A 13,483-nucleotide genomic window follows, 5' to 3' on the forward strand; every position below is an offset into this window, starting at 1 on the left:
GGTACAAAGCTGGAAAACCAGGGATGGTCTCTGTGTGCTTCAAGCATTCCATCCTCCGCCCCTTCCTTCTAAAACCTGCTGCCCACATGCGTGGTACACGGTTTCATCAGAACATTGCTTCTGAGACACAAGGGTAGGGCCTCGAGCACAGACACAAAGTTGCCCTTATCAGGACTTCCCCAAGATTTAAGTATATTTCATCAACATCCTTCCTTGAGTCACACTCCATATTTTTCAGGGAAAGAACCTCTTACTCATTTTCTCTGATCTAAAAATAGGGATGTGCATTAAGACATTCAGGCAGCACTAGAAAGGAAAACGAAAGAGACAGAAAGAGTGTTGTCTGGTTATCAATTGGGCGAGAAAGCAAGGGTGGGTTTCCAAATAGGGACACTAAATGTTTTTCCGTTCGGGGACGCCTGGAGTTAGCCAAAATCTGATCTTTACGTGAAGTCTTCAATAGCACCTTAAGTGTGCATGTAAATGTAGCTTTCAAAATACTAATGAATCTTTAGTGGAGTGGCACAAGACATCAGTACCTTCTTTCAGTGAGGATGAGATCGTAAAAATGAGAAAGATGACCTCCAGCCTCCAAGGAGGATGGGTTTGGCTGCCTCTCATTAGATAGAGACATCACACCATGTCACGGTAAGCTATATAAGCTGATGCTCACAGTAATGAACTGAGTTTGTTTTAGTTTGTTTTTTGATTTTCTTTTGTGGGAGAGGTTGCAGGGGCAGAGGGCTGGGCAATGAGTGAGATTGGGGCGCACGATGTGAAACTCACCAAGAATCAGTCAAAAAGTTAACTTTTTAAGCAACAGAGATTTTGAACTCAGATGATTTCTATCTTAACTCCACTAGTATTTTCTAAATGTCATTCACATGTTTATCAACTAATATATTGTTTTTGCTAAAAAAAATGCTTTTTACCTTTTAAACAGTGACTATCGTCTTAAATCGGAGCAGGGGTTGAATTCTATAAAAACGTGGCATTGTTTTGTTATTTATTCTGTCAGTATAGAGCACATGTTATCATAAGACAAATGTTTTGACCTTTCAAAGGTTTGCTTCTTGGATTTAATATATACATCAATGTGCTTTTATTCACACACAAATATAAGTCGTATTTTATACCTGAAAAAGTTTTAAAATGTGTCCTTAAACTCTGTAATTTTGAAACAACTGTGGGACCTAAGAACTAATTGCAGTGCCCGTGAGACCTGTGGCTGCAGCGGCTAAAATTTCCCCCAGACATGAAGACATGACTTTTCCAAATCCAGCAAAAAGTCATATGCGAAATGACCCAATTTGTCATCTTACAGTCAAAGTCCGCGTAAATCTTCTATACATTTTGATGCAGAAATGAATGAGACCAACTTGAGCGAAAATCATACCATGTTTACAAAACCGGCCTCCCAGGATTCTAAAGGAAACGCTGTGCATTTTGTCAACTCTATAATTTCCTTTTGGATGACGTGGCCACCTCATGGGGACAAAGCTCCCTGTAATAGCCATGGCCTCTCAATGTTCTTGCCCCTTAACGGCTTTACAGTGAGCTGAGGATTCTCTCAATGGCTCAAAAATCAACCATCTCTGTCAATGTCTAACTTATTCTAGCTCTTTGACTTTCACAGACCATTGGGTAGCCTTCGTTTCATCTTGCATTTTCTCCCCAGGTGGTGTTCGGGTGTCATGTTTTATTTCATACGAAAATGAATTTTTCTTCTTCTTTGCCTTTACTTGTAAGTTTATCTGAACGAATGAATATTAGAGCGTTTATCTTTTGTCCTGGGTACTGACTGCCTTTCCAGGAAAGAACAGTACCAAAGAGGCTCTTAATAATTCTCAGAGGTAGACCAGTAGTCACAAACTATAGACCAGTGCTTCTGAGTCAGGTGTAACATAGAAGAGAGACTGACAAGAGGAACTGATGGACTCAAAAGCCTAGCGCTGGTAGCCGAGGGGAAATGGTAGGAAAAAGCAAGGTTTCTCGGAATAAACAGAGGTCCTGGATCTGGGAAATATTTAACCTCCTCATAAACACTACATTCTGCCTCTTAATGTTCTTAGTGTGGGGGTCATTGTGCTTTCAAAAACCAAGAGCTCCGCCATTATCACAGAAGTAGGCTGGAAAATATTAGAGGCAATTTAAAGTAATTGTTGCAGCCGCTGGTAGTTTGATAAAACGCTCTGAACTCTCAAAATGGGCTTTTTCTTTTTACTGTTAGTCTTTCATTTCACTGGCCTCTTTATGCTCAATAAGTTATATGATTAAGGAAGCCTTTATTTTTATCAATTTTACCCCCAACTTTCTTCTAGATTCAGGAACTAGATGATGGCATTCTCAGGCTAACCGTGAACAGCGAGCACCTGAAAGAGACAAGTTCCCAAAGAAACAGTGACCGTTCTTGATTCTATTCTTGTCTGTAAATGTAGCAAAAACAATCTCTTTAGTATAATCTGTGTTCCCAGGTCCACTCTACTATAAAGAGCTTGGACTTGGAGGAAATCTACCAGTGTCTCCTCTTCCACCTCCCTACCCCTTCCTCTGTCCTTGTTTCTTTAACCAAGGAACATAACTTGGATGATTAGTTGTAAGACTTGGGAAGGGGGGGAGAATGGGAGGTGGTGGCGGGGAGGAGACAGAAATCTTTAATAAATAAATAAATGATAAAAGAAGAAAAAAAAGACTTCCTTTATAGAATTAGTTTTTCCATTTCTCTTTTTGTTTGACATATTGCTTTATAATTGAATTTTTGGGCCCACCCAGAAACTTTTAGTCCAGTACCAAAAGAGTTCAGGAGCTGGTCCAGGAATGTACTTTTGAGGTGCTGAACCATCTGGACTTCCTCCAAAGTCCTCACTTGGAATGAGGGAATGACTCAGCATCACCTTCGACACTTTCTTAATGATAACACCTTGGATGTCAGAGCAAGTTAGAGGGTGGGAAGCATTTATGCTTTTCTCTTGTGAATCTCCACCCCAGCCTGTGAGCTAAACAAAGAGGCATGTGGCTTTATTACAAAAAAAAAAAAAAATCTGGGACTGGAGAAATACTCTGTCCAGAGGCTCCTAACACTTCTAGTTCCAGGCCTGAGTGGAGTCAAACAGATGAATCGCTGTGAGTTGTTTCTGAGTGCCACAATCAGAGTTTTCATTTCCGTGGGTTGCGTAGGTTATCCATCCAGAGTGATGAGTTCAGGAATATGGAGGTCTGCTCCGCAGGAAGTTACTTTAAAACTTAGGTAAAATGATGAGATTTTTTTAGCCATGTGGTGGCAATGGTATTGGGAAAAGGGGGGGGGCATAAATGTGACATAAAGCTTTCTGCTAGATTATGAGGTCTCTACTAAAATGAACACTAAATGCTAATGCAACTGGCAATTAGTCTTTCCTTCATGAATGACAGAAACTTCTCTGCGTTACAAAATACATTTACACTGCCAACGCAAAACACTAGACTAAAGACACACAGCGGTGTAATGTAATAAACATATGTGTCTTTATTCATTATATTTGCTAATTAGGAAAATTCATTGATAAGGCAGAGTTGTAGGAAAGACATAGGCAAACTTTCATCTGTATCGGCGTAAATAAATGCAATGCAGATATTAAAGAATATTTACCACTTTAATGATAAACTTACAGAACCAAAGTTTCAGCTTAGTACAGGAGGTAGGAAGGAAAGGGCGGAGCTGCCTCCCGTGCGCCCATTTATCGGTAAGCATTCGCCTGAGGCAAACCCCCCCCCCTAAAGGGGCTGTCTTAACCCTACATTCATCTCTTTGTAGCCACCATCGTTCCATCTTTGCTCTGTGTAGATCATGTTAACTGGTTACCATCCTAGACAGAGACAGCGCAGATAAAATTCTACCCAACAAGACCCGTTTCCTTGACGATTTCCAGTGGTAGTTCCACATACTTGGCATTCTCTCTTTCAGCAGAAAACATGTTCCTGCTTCTGTGACCAACACTCCAACTTTGCCCTAATCCAATCTCTTTCCCAGGACCTTATGTAATTATGCAAACTCCAGGATATTCTGTAATCACACCACCTCACCTTCATGGTCAATATTTGAACTTCTCAGTTCCATCTTTCCTCTCAGTATGAATCGATGCTTTAGGACCCTGCCGCAGAGATCCCTGTCTTGGTCTGAGATAATCTAGTTCATGCTTCGTTCTCTAACTACATACCTGTGCACTCCGTATGGCAGTCTCGCCTACGTCCACCAAGTAACTTCTGAGCGTTTCACAACCTCTTCCAATCTCAATTTGGTGACCAGCATATCCTTCAGTAGCCCCAGACCTATTCTCATAGATTATTTTTAAAAAACTGAATTTCTCATCTTTCCAACATTCATTAAGGAAAAATTCAAATTCGTTCGTATGAATATTCATAAGATGGTTTGTATTAATTATGCATTGAATAATATGACTATTTTTTGCTTATAATTACCATATAATTGATATGATATCATTTCATGAAGTTTGGCATAGCAAGTAGCTCTAAGTGAAATTTGCTCTGCATTGTAAGACTGTTTGCTTGCCTGCCTGGTTCCTTTTCTTCCCTTCTTTCCTTGATTTCATTTGTCTCCTCTCGCTTTGTTTGAGTAACTGTTCTTAGTGCCAATGCAGACAGGAAAAGTTAAGTCAGTCAGACTTAAATAATGGCAGGAAAAATATATCTCAACATAGTAACCCTGTATTAATCTCTTAAATTATTTTTCATTGCTGTGAAGAAGATAGAATATATGTAATTATTTTTTTGTTTTTTGTTGTTTTTTGAGACAGGGTTTCTCTGTGGCTTTGGAGCCTGTCCTGGAACTAGCTCTTGTAGACCAGGCTGGTCTCAGACCCACAGAGATCCGCCTGCCTCTGCCTACCGAGTGCTGGGATTAAAGGCGTGCACCACCACCGCCCGGCCGTAATTATTTTTTTTAAAAAAAAACTTTTTTCTAGTTCTCAAGGACTAGCTTAAGTATGAAAAACCAAAATTTCTGTAATGATGTCTTTTTTAAAAAGTCTTTTACTTTGTTCTTGGACTTCTCAAGTTGCTTTAGAAATTTAAGTCATTTTGTACAAGCAAAATTCTAGCCATCTTTAGTGGGGTATTTAAATCAATTAAAACGGGGTATAGTTGTATGTCTTTGAAGTCAATGAAAATAAAGATAATAGGTTTTCTTCCTAAAATATAAGCTCATGCCGAATTAAGACGTGGATCCGTACAAAGCATTGCACTGTATAGCTCAGGCCAGAGCGCCCCTCCTGTCAATCCAATACTCCAAACTACACAGCAGTCTCTTACCCAAGTGACGAAGGGCTTCACATGGTTTAAGTTAAGCAAGGTATTTTTTTCTTAGTTTTTAAAATTCACTTTGAGATTTCCAGAGAAATCTCTGAAAAGATGAAAGAAAGTCGCTTATGGCTCAAAAACAGCTTGGAATTTTCTCGGCCTCTAGGAACTGCCAGAAGTTCTCATGTACCATGTTAGCTGCTACTTGCAAGACACTCACATGTGGGAGAAATGTCTGAGAGGTCAACTGGCCGTGGAATACAAAATAAACTAGTTGTATAAATTTAATAATGAGTGGACGCCTTTAATTTTTTAATGTTTTTTCCTTTCTTATACTTTATTATTTTTAATGGAGCTTTACATTTTTCCTCACTGCCCTTCATTCCTCACCTCTCCCCTCCCACACTTTCCCCTACCCCCCACGCTCCCAATTTACTCATTTGTGAATTTCTTCTTCCTATGTAGATCCATGTATGTCTCTCTTAGGATCTTCTTTGTTGTCTAGGTTCTCTGGGGTTATGGACTATAGGCTTATTATCCTTTGCTTTATGTCTAAAAGTCACTTGTGAATGAGTACAAATTGTATTTGTCTTTCTGGGTCTGGGTTACCTCACTCAGGATGGTTTTCTCTAGTTCCGTCCATTTGCCTGCAGATTTCAAGATGTCATTATTTTTTACCATTGAGTAGTACTCCCATCATGTAAATGTACCACGTTTTCCTTATTCATTCTCCAACTGAGGGGCATCTAGGTTGTTTCCAGGTGCTGGCTATTATGAATAGTGCTACTACAATCATGGTTCAGCAAATGTTCTTGTGGTATGACTGAGCATCCTTTGGGTATATGCGTAAGAGTGGTATTGCTGAGGTAGATTGATTCCTAAATTTCTAAGAAATTGCCATACTGATTTCCAAAGCTGCTGTACAAGTTTGCACTCCCGCCAGCAATGGGGGAGTGTTCCCCTTACTTGAGATCTGAATGGAAGCTTTTTATAACTATTTTCCTGATCTGTAAATGGAGTCTGTCTTCTGCTGGAGGTGAAACTCAGTTCAGCTATTTTAGATGAGGACATATATATTTTGTAAAATTTATCCCAAATTAAAAATTATTCTTCATAATTTTAGAAGCAAATTAATGTTAGTTATTACAGATATACTCAATGGGATGATCTTTCATGAACTCTTTATATACATAAAAGAAAAGAGAAAGCCTTCAAAGTCTACCAAGAATTATTTAAGTATCAAGTTCCTTTTGACTCTAAATGGAAGCAGAAAAAAACAGTTGTAAGTTTTGAAAAATAATATTAGGGTTTGCACATAATGTATCTAAAGTTCTATCTTTTTCTCATCTTCATAATAGTTTGAGTGTGCTTATCCTGGTAACTATGGCCCACATATTCAATCTGGAAATCTTTTCTCCTCTATTTTCTTGATACTGCCCGATAGCTAAAGGGTTGTTTTCTTTATTTCAGAGTCAGTACACAGAAGGTTGCAATTTGGATATATTTATGCTATTTTTAGTGCTGGTGTTATTTTTAATGTAAATGACACACCATATATGTGGGTCAAAATGATGACCTAAAACTGCATGAATAAAAAAAATGGAAGCCACACTTCGACTGGCAAAGTTATCATTATCTTTGGAAGAAAATCAAAATGCAACAGAGGAGACGCCTTCTAACCCTTGGAGAGCACATGCTGGCAATGAAGAGAAATGATAAAAGGCACAAAGGCAGATTTGGAGGAAAATAAAGAAGGTCTAGAGCTGTACAGATAAGGAAAACAAACCAAATCTGAGATGTGGAAAAGCTTGCTCCTTTGGAATGTATTAATAACACTGGTCTGTGATTGATTAGTCTGTCCTGCATAGGTAAAGCTACAATAACAAATGACTTCAGAATCTAGGAAGTGTACGGTGCCTGTGGTATACTTCTTCCTTCTAGAGTTATGGTCAGCTGTGTCTCTGCTCCCTAAGTGCCCTCATTCTGAGACTGGCTGAACGAACAGCGCATATCGTACAATGTATCTTTTATATCAACAGAAAGATCTAGAAAATACAAATACAAATGATGGCTTTTTCACAGCTTTATGCCATGGTCTCACAGTTACGCTCCCATTTCAATGCCAGGTCATGTCAGAAGACGAAGCGTGGCATCATAGAGCTACAGGTCAGACAGCTGTGGCATGAAGCATATAATCCTTTCATTATGAAATGAGAAAGCAATAATGGGGACAAACGATGCGGGCTGCTCTAGGCGTGATTTTCCAGGCGTGTTTTCCGTACAGAATGTGTACTGTAGCAAATCTTCAAAAGTTCGGGCAGGTCTAGGTCAGAAGTCAAACGATTAACCATAATCCACAGAGCTTTAGTACTGAAATCCTTTTCTGCTTGTCAAATTAACAAAGAGTAAGATGGACATGAAATTTCCGCACATTCGTAATTTTATCATGATGTCATAATAAAATATATGATGAAAACAATGTAAAAGATCAGGAGAAAATTGTCAGAAATACATTTTTTCTGATTGCTAAAATAAAGGAATATATCATGATTATTTAAAGATGCATATTGTCATCTCAGAGTAACCACCAACTTAATAACATAAGGAAATTCAGCCTCTTTAATATCCAAGAATAATTAAATAAGATAAAATAAAATAAATATTATAAAATTTTCAATTAATCAATAAATAAATGAAAAAAAATACAAAGCATAAAATAAAAAGAGACATAACACTGTGATGGAAAATATGAACCACACATCAGCTTGGTTACCTAGCCAAATGGATGAGTCATTAGGTTGGAATAAATGGCAGCACATTCAGATGTCTACAAAATTATTCAAACTTTTCATTTGATGAAATGACCCAAATACATGTTGGTTACAAGAAATACCTTTTAATAAACTTTATAGAATGTTGGAAGCAATGACTTTTAAGAAACACCTTTAGACAAATGGAAACAAAGATATTGGATGTAAAACAATTGAAACAAAGCAAAAGGAATCTAGTGTTCGTAATATGAGAACCAAGTCACTCATGATTGGAGACTCTTGCCACATCCCAAAGACAGTGCAGAAGACTAGTAAGACCATTTCTACCGTGAGACAGCGCCAACAAAGCCAAAGACCCAGAAGCAACCTTACCATCACCAGTATAGGTTTCAGAGCTCTTTTCTCAGGAGCAGATAGAATAGAAACCAAAATCATGACATTTCCAGCCACTGAACAGCGCTGTCAGTCATGAGCATCAATAAAAAATTAGTCTTCACAAAAGTAACGTGTTTTCTAAGAAACGACTTGTAATTTCTAAGATTCTGCATAAACTGCATCTTGAGGCATAAAACAGTACTTAATGAATTTCAAAAGATTAAACTATGTCTCTCCCCACGACAAAATAAATTACTGAATTAACAAATAGAAAATAAAAGCCATAAATCTTTCAAAGTGCTTAAATATTTAGAAGTTAAGAAAGAAAATACTAAGTAATCCATGGGTTAGAGAAGAAACTTCAATGGATACATAATTGTATATTTTCTAGGGAGCTACAAACACATAAAGATGTTTGTGGTGCAGTTAAGGCAAGTCATTAGCTTGAAGTACCTTTATTAGAAGGTAAGGTGTTAACACGCTTGAAAAATAATGAATTCTAGCCAAAGAATGTGGCACCAAGGGAATAATAAAAGTAAGAGTAGAGCCCAGTCAAACAGGAAAATTCAGTACCAGCGTGTACAAAAGGGTCAAACTTACACTGAAGAAGTCACCCTGGAACATCGGTCCTGGAGAATGAAGACGCCTGGGTGTCCTCTCTCCGCACACCCATCCTCTCATGTTGTCCACTATGAGTGCTCCCAAAAGCAAGTTTGCAATAGTGAGAAAAGGAAATTAGAGCTACAGCCAAGCCAAAAGGTACAAAAGTTGCCGAATGTGATAGAAAATGAAGCCCAGTAACGTTAAAAGTTAACATACCAAAGCACCTTGATTTTCCTCCCCAAGATTATGAGGTTGGTTTAACATGTGAAAATGAATGCATTCTGTCACATTTACGGATCAAGAGAAAAAAAAATATCACGCTTGGGGTAAAAGGATTCTCAGTCTTCGCAACACACACCAAACCCGATTGGAGGTAGATCACACACCTGTGGTAAATTTAAAAGCTTGTAAAAGCACAGACTGGTATAAGCTTTGAGTAGAGGACTTTCTAGCCATGACAGAAAAATAAAAGTCATAAAAGGAAAACATTCATCTAAATAAACATGTGTGCTCTCCAGAAGAAAACACCTCTCAGGAGGTAGTCTGAGAAAAAAAAATCACAAGATTGGTAACCGAGCAAAAGTTCATATCCAAAATATAGGAGGACATCTGAAAATTTGAGAATAAAATTGAATACCATCAGCCACAGTAGATTTTACCCTGTGTCAGTAAACCTGGTATTGTGAAGCAGTTTGATTAGAAACATATGTATGCAAAAACACATACATGCAAAAAAAATTTATAGGAATGTTTGTCTGGCCAGGGAGATGCTCAGTAAATAAAACCTGCTTTCTGGGCAAGAATGAAGACCTGAGTTTGATTACCGAGAACCCAAGTAAAATCACAATCCTCTGTCATCACGGGGCTCCTGTGGGAGATGAGAGAGAGGAGGCCTGGGTGCTCACAGCCCGGAAAGTCTGGACCAAACAGTAGAAAAACCATAACAAAGGGAGCCCTGGCTAAATTTAGGCAGAAGGCAAGGAGCCAACACCTCAGGTTCTTTGACCATGCGCATAGGCAGCCATTGTACATGCACGCCTGCATTCCCACACATAAGCATGCAGACACATAAGCACACATGACAGCTAAAACTATTCTCAGGCCTTTATTCAATACATATTAAAATTTAATTATTTTTTATCTTTTTCCTCTCTCTTGTTCTGCCTTCTTCCCAACGCCCCACAGTGTGTGTATGTGTACATAAAATTCATACCCACATGAATGCTTATCATGTCGTTATCCCTGAGCTCCGGAGCTGAACTCCTGCCCAATAAGTTTCCAACTGATCACTCCAAATGCCCAACTCTCCTTTAGCATGAGGATGGACAGACAAACTGTGGCAAAGTCTTTAAAGGACTATTGAGAATCCAAGGATGCTGAATCAGTACTCCTGACACACTCCAACTACCTGACTCTCAAAATTATGACTGAAAGATCAACAAAAGATGGCATGTTGTCTGATTTCATGAATATGACATTCTAGAATGTGTAGATTGTGGTGACAGGGAGCAGATGCCTCACTTGCCCAACTGCAGACAGGGTGGTGGCAGGAAATGTGGGCACAAGGGAAGGGGCCTAAGAGAAAGAACTTACTGAGATGGTAGATGCCTTTCTATGTCTCCATATGCAGGCTTTTTAAAATTCTACTTTTATATATTCCATCCTGACCATAGCTTTCCCTCCCTCCACTCCTCCTGCCTCTCTTCTCCCCTGGACCACTCATCCTCAGTTTCTCTTCAGAAAAGAGCAGCCCTCAGAGGGACATCAACTGAACATGGCAAGCACGAAGAGATACAGTAAGACTAAGCACAAACCCTCATATCAAGGCTGGACAAAGCAACCCGTTAGGATTAAAAGGATCCCAAGGTCGGGCAAAAGAGTCAGAGACAAGCCCAACTCTGGCTGTTAGGAGTCCCACAGGAATGTAAAGCTACACAACCATAACATATATCCTGAAAATGTAGCTCAGAACCTCGCAGGCCCCATGAATGCCACTTCAGTCTCTGTGAGCCCCTATGAGCCCCGCTTAGTTGGTTTTGTTGGCTGCGTTCTCATGGTGTTCTCAACCCTTCTGGTTGCTACAATCCATCCTCCTCATCTACCTCATGGTTCCCCGAGCACCACCTGCTGTTTGGCTGTGGGTCTCTGCATCAGCTCCCATCAGTTGCTGGATGAAGCCTCTCTGATGACAGTGGAGTTCAGCTCCAGGCTAGGGTATAGCAAAATACCATTAGGAATCATTCCATTGACTTTTTTCACCAGTTGGTTTTATCCTAGGCCTTTAGGCTATCCAGCCTCTGGTTACTGGCCTCCAGGCAGTCAGGGTAAGGCTCTTTGTCAATTAGCATGGCCCTCAAGTTGAACCAGACGTTGCTTGGCCACTCCCACAAGTTCTGAGATACCTTTACCAGAACACATTTTGCAGTCATGACAAATTGTAGGTCTAAGGTTTTGTGACTGAGTTGATGATGTCCCAGTCCTACCACTGGATGACTTGTCTGGTTACAGAAGATGGCCAATTCCGGCTCCACTTCCCCCATTACGGAAAGTCTTCACTAGAATCCCCCTCATGGATTCCAGGGAGTTTCCACTTTACTAGGTTTCCACATTGCCCCCCAAGTTGCCCCCTAAGTTCTAGTTGCCCCCCCCCAGGAATCTCTCCTTCCGTCTGTCATTCCTCTTCCTGATCCTTTCCATTCCCATCCCCACCTGCCCCTATTCCACCCCTGGAATCTATTCTATACATTCTTCAATGTCGAATCATTGCCTTAAGATCTGAGTATGTCGTTAAATGTCTGTTTCTGCTAGGTTCTCGGCAAAATGACCATTTAAAAACTGCTTGAGCATTCCATCCCCCACGTTAGAGACATTGTAAGTGCAGGTGTGACAAGTGAGGTAGGCAGAGAAGTAGGTGCCAGCATCATCACGTCAATGGATAGCACCAGTGTAAGCATCTGTTTTGACCCAGAACCAAGTGGGGATGAAGGAACATTGCTACCCTTCAGAAGAAGTCACCAGGACAGGGAGATTACAAGGGGTAGATCCCATCACTTCATAATAGTGCTCCACTTTGAACCTTTTTAAAATGGAGTACGTAGGTTTCCAGTCTAGAAAAGGATATCAAATCGTTGGTGTTTTCGGATGTCACACCTCTTTAGCCCCCCCCCCACCAATTTCTTTCAACCTCTTGTTAAAACCTATTTCTATTAAATAAAATGAAATCACTATTCTTCGTGGCAGCTTAAAATGAAGAAGTTAAAGTGTAAATGCATGGTTAAGATAAGACTCTGGGATAAATAGGTTTGTACCCATAGACTCATTCTACGAATACACATATTTAAGCACCGTATCCTTTCCGTCCTCCTTCTGGTGATGAGGAAAGAAGGCAAAGAGGAACCAGCTCCATGTAGTGCACATTTACTGAGATTGTAGCGGGAGCTAAGTCAGGGATCTACAAGCTTGTGTGACTGTGACCTTTATTAGAATTACAGTTCATATTTCAGCCTCTATGCAAGTACGTGTGTATGACTAGATCGCTGCTATGTAATCAAGCTTATTCTTGCTAAGCAAGACACGCTGATGCTTTCTAGTCTAGTGGAGATGGCTACATAGCTACAACAAGCTTGGTTCTGGCCCATTTAGTTCCACTGACCACTAATAGCTTGTGCATTGTGGTTGGAAATGATGCACGGTGCTGTTCTTTCTCCCCAAAAGTGAAACAGTGTCCCCAGCATCAGGGGCGGTAAGAAATGCCGAATCTAAAGCCACTCTTCATCCCTGTCGCGTAGGAATCTGAATTTTACAGCACCTCCTGATGCCCCTTGTATGTTTCCAGTGTTAGAAACCTTGTGCCAGAACGTGGAACTGCTGATGGCTTCTGGGCATCCCTTAGACGGAGTCTTACCCAATGGTCTGATTTTTAGGGCTTTATTTTTGTTGTTTGCTACTATAACGCGCATACTTCCGCCTCAAATCATGCGATTAATTCAGCATCTCCAAGATAAACAAATATATAAATGAACAAACAGAATCTATCACAATTTGTGAGGCCAATCATACTTAAGAACCCTTGGCCTTTGGGGTTAAACAGAAGTGAGCTGATTTAATTGCTTATCTGTTATAAAGGGGAAACAGATATTTTGGGTACAAAGGAAATATTTTCTTTTCGCTTTCTTGTGGATGACTTCATGCAAAGCATTATATTCCCCATGTAGGCAGTGCTTTATCTTACTCTGACATACTTCTCCTTGTGAGAAAGGTTCCAAACACTCCCTCTCCTGGGGTACGGCATGGCTTAGTGTGGGTAAGAATGCTATGGTCAGTCTTGCTGAGTTAGCAACCCCCCATCTCCCATTCTTGGTTAGATTCCTCAGCCAAGATCTCAGCTGCTGGAGAAGATGGGCCTGCCCTTGGGGGCTATCACCCACCATTAGTCACCT

The 13,483-nt window shown here is 40.0% G+C and overlaps 1 protein-coding gene across 3 annotated transcripts in view; it reads left to right on the forward strand.

Moving 5' to 3' along the window:
* LOC142840012 (tomoregulin-2) overlaps nucleotides 1-13,483 on the forward strand; it is a 268,103-nt gene that overhangs the window by 120,213 nt on the left and 134,407 nt on the right. The gene's annotated exons all lie outside the window — the stretch shown is intronic.

This window comes from Microtus pennsylvanicus, chromosome 22 (assembly GCF_037038515.1).
Source record: "Microtus pennsylvanicus isolate mMicPen1 chromosome 22, mMicPen1.hap1, whole genome shotgun sequence".
NCBI lineage: Eukaryota > Metazoa > Chordata > Mammalia > Rodentia > Cricetidae > Microtus > Microtus pennsylvanicus.